The 3,535-nt window shown below is 45.9% G+C and overlaps 1 pseudogene; it reads left to right on the forward strand.

The window, feature by feature from the left end:
• Nucleotides 1–208: 208 nt before the first annotated feature.
• Nucleotides 209–1,256, forward strand: LOC143794013 (uncharacterized; annotated as a pseudogene).
• The last annotated feature ends 2,279 nt before the right edge of the window (nucleotides 1,257–3,535 follow it).

Below are 3,535 nucleotides of genomic sequence, written 5' to 3' on the forward strand. Positions count from 1 at the left end.
GTTCAATTTCTCCTGAGTACGCCGATTCCCCATATGTTGGGGGAAAACTACTTTTTGGGCACATTGCAGAGCTGGGAAGGGAAAGAGCACTGTTTGACTTTTTGAACTGTTTGACTTATCAAAATTGAACAGAAAGTGTAACATCCCGCAGCTGACCCCCTTCCAAGACATAAATCCAAAGAGATCACAGATGGAAAACTTCCATGTGATGGAGAAGGATACGGACTTAGATACCTTCCTTCGGGGGTTTGAAAAAACCTGCAGGCAATACCATTACCCAGTGAGCAGTGGGCACAGTATCTAACCCCAGGGTTGAGAGGGAAAGTCCTGGAAATTTTTGCTGGCCTCCCACCAGACCTAGATGGGAACTATGAGGCCATAAAAGAGGCCCTGATCAGGAAATACAACCTAACCCCAGAAGTGTATCGGAGAAAGTTCCAGAACCTACAACGTGGATCAACTGACAGCTATGCAGATTTCGTGAGCACCTTGAGGACCACATTCCACCAATGGATCAGGGGATTATCTGTTAATAGCTTTGAGGACTAAACGGATCTTATGGTCAAGGATCAATTTCTTCATATGTGCCCCATGGATGTACGACAATTTGTGTGTGATCAAGATCCACAAACTGCAGATCAGGCTGCAAAGATTGCAGACTGTTATGTGGCTAACAGGATGCCTGAGGTGCGGAAGCCATCGGGACTCAGCTGGAAGGGAGGTAAGCCAAACGGGGACCCTTCTCCCTCTGCCGGTCGATGTCCAAGCCCACCTCCTATGTGGTCCCGGGGACTAGACATTCTTTAGGTGATGCATGCCGATGCTTCTCCTGCAACAAAGTGGGACATGTCAGTGCAGTTTGTCCTGATAGGGAGAAACGCCCAACTACAACCACAAAGCCATCTGGGCCCCCACCTTTTGTCCTCTTTGTGGCCGGCTCGGATGTGAGGACCAATGAGAACTGTCAATCTGTCACTGTTGGAAATAAAATCACCATTGGTCTTAGAGACACTGGGGCAGAGGTGACTCTGGAGCGCCCAGCAATGGTAAACCCTGCTGATATCATACCAGGAAAGACTATGTCTAGAACCGAGATTGGAGGGGTCAGCCCTGCTGTGCCCATGGCTCGGGTGTACCTGGACTGGGGAGCAGGGAAAGAACTGAGAGAAGTGAGAGTATCCGAGGCTATTCCCACCAATGTGCTGCTAGGCACAGACTTGGGGAGGATGGTGTCTCACTATGTCCCTCCCTTGTGAGTAAATGCTACAGAGAAGGTGGAAGCAAGAGACCCAGCTGAGATCCCGTGCGAGGCGGGAACATGCACCAATGCACAGGAAAGTACAGTACAGACCAAAAGTTTGGACACACCTTCTCATTTAAAGATTTTTCTGTATTTTCATGACTATGAAAATTGTACATTCACATTGAAGGCATCAAAACTATGAATTAACACATGAAGTGGACACACCTTCTCATTTAAAGATTTTTCTGCATTTTCATGACTATGAAAATTGTACATTCACACTGAAGGCATCAAAATTATGAATTAACACATGTGGAATTATATACTTAACAAAAAAGTGTGAAACAACTGAAATTATGTCTTGTATTCTAGTTTCTTCAAAGTAGCCACCTTTTGCTTTGATGACTGCTTTGCACAGTCTTGGCATTCTCTTGATGAGCTTCAAGAGGTAGTCACCGGGAATGGTTTTCACTTCACAGGTGTGCCCTGTCAGGTTTAATAAGTGGGATTTCTTGCATTATAAATGGTGTTGGGACCATCAGTTGTGTTGTGCAGAAGTCTGGTGGATACACAGCTGATAGCCCTACTGAATAGACTGTTAGAATTTGTATTATGGCAAAAAAAAGCAGCTAAGTAAAGAAAAACGAATGGCCATCATTACTTTAAGAAATGAAGGTCAGTCAGTCCTAAAAATTGGGAAAACTTTGAAAGTGTCTCCAAGTGCAGTAGCAAAAAACCATCAAGCGCTACAAAGAAACTGGCTCACATGAGGACCGCCCCAGGAAAGGAAGACCAAGAGTCACCTCTGCTTCTGAGGATAAGTTTATCCATGTCACCAGCCTCAGAAATTGCAGTTTAACAGCAGCTCAGATTAGAGACCAGGTCACTGCCAAACAGAGTTCTAGCAGCAGACACATCTCTACAACAACTGTTAAGAGGAGACTTTGTGCAGCAGGCCTTCATGGTAAAATAGCTGCTAGGAAACCACTGCTAAGGACATGCAACAAGCAGAAGAGACTTGTTTGGGCTAAAGAACACAAGGAATGGACATTAGAGCAGTGGAAATCTGTGCTTTGGTCTAATGAGTCCAAATTTGAGATCTTTGGTTCCAACCACCGTGTCTTTGTGTGACGCAGAAAAGGTGAACGGATGGACTCTACATGCATGGTTCCCACCGTGAAACATGGATGAGGAGGTGTGATGGTGTTGGGGTGCTTTGCTGGTGACACTGTTGGGGATTTATTCAAAATTGAAGGCATATTGAACCAGCATGGCTACCACAGCATCTTGCAGCGGCATGCTATTCCATCCGGTTTGCGTTTAGTTGGACCATCATTTATTTTTCAACAGGACAATGACCCCAAACACACCTCCAGGCTGTGTAAGGGCTATTTGACCAAGAAGGAGAGTGATGGGGTGCTACGCCAGATGACCTGGCCTCCAGTCACCAGACCTGAACCCAATTGAGATGGTTTGGGGTGAGCTGGACCGCAGAGTGAAGGCAAAGGGGCCAACAAGTGCTAAGCATCTCTGGGAACTCCTTCAAGATTGTTGGAAGACCATTCCTGGTGACTACCTCTTGAAGCTCATCAAGAGAATGCCAAGAGTGTACAAAGCAGTCATCAAAGCAAAAGGTGGCTACTTTGAAGAACCTAGAATATAAGACATATTTTCAGTTTTCACACTTTTTTGTTAAGTATATAATTCCACATGTGTTAATTCATAGTTTTGATGCCTTCAGTGTGAATGTACAATTTTTATAGTCATGACAATACAGAAAAATCTTTAAATAAGGTGTGTCCAAACTTTTGGTCTGTACTCTACGTATGTGGCCGCTGTGACCCGGAGTCAGGCTGCGGCTCAGACTCAACCCCAGAGATTAGAGGATGAGTCTCAAGTAGAACTGCCAGATCAGGAGGGTCATACTATGGCCCGGGGGCCTCCTCACATGGCAGACCTGCCAAGGTCCCTGGTAACCGACACTGAAGTCTCAGCTTCAGATCAGAGACTGTCAGTCACACTAGGCCAGGGTTATCAGACTGACAGTCAGAGCTTCCAGAAGGCCCTGCGGACAGATGTCAGTCTGGAGAAGCTCAGATGTCTTGCAGACCAACCCCCTGCTGCTTCTGACAAAAAGAGAATATACTGGGACCAGAGCAGACTGTATAAAGAGACTCTCCCTACGGATACTACAGAACCTTGGGACTGTGAAAAGCGGCTGGTCATTCCTTATCTATTCAGGGAACAATTATTGAGAATTGCTCATGAGATTCCTCTGGTTGGACACCTTGG

The sequence above is a fragment of the Ranitomeya variabilis genome, chromosome 1, assembly GCF_051348905.1.
Source record: "Ranitomeya variabilis isolate aRanVar5 chromosome 1, aRanVar5.hap1, whole genome shotgun sequence".
Classification (NCBI taxonomy): Eukaryota; Metazoa; Chordata; class Amphibia; order Anura; family Dendrobatidae; genus Ranitomeya; species Ranitomeya variabilis.